Consider the following 271-nt stretch of genomic DNA (forward strand, 5'->3'; position numbering starts at 1 on the left):
ATCCATGGGCATAGAGCTGGCATCAGAGCACCAGCTGTGGAAAACAACAACTTTGAGATCAAGTCAAGCTTGATAAACATGATCCAGAGCAACAAGTACCGTGGTCTTGCCTTGGAGGATCCACTAGACCACTTGGATAACTTTAATAAGCTGTGTGGAACAACAAAGATCAATGGTGTCTCTGAAGATGCATTCAAGCTAAGGTTGTTTTCATTCTCTTTGAGAGACAAAGCTCACACATGGGAGAAGAGTCTTTCAAGAGATTCAATCA

The sequence above is a fragment of the Brassica oleracea genome, chromosome C9 (assembly GCF_000695525.1).
Source record: "Brassica oleracea var. oleracea cultivar TO1000 chromosome C9, BOL, whole genome shotgun sequence".
NCBI lineage: Eukaryota > Viridiplantae > Streptophyta > Magnoliopsida > Brassicales > Brassicaceae > Brassica > Brassica oleracea.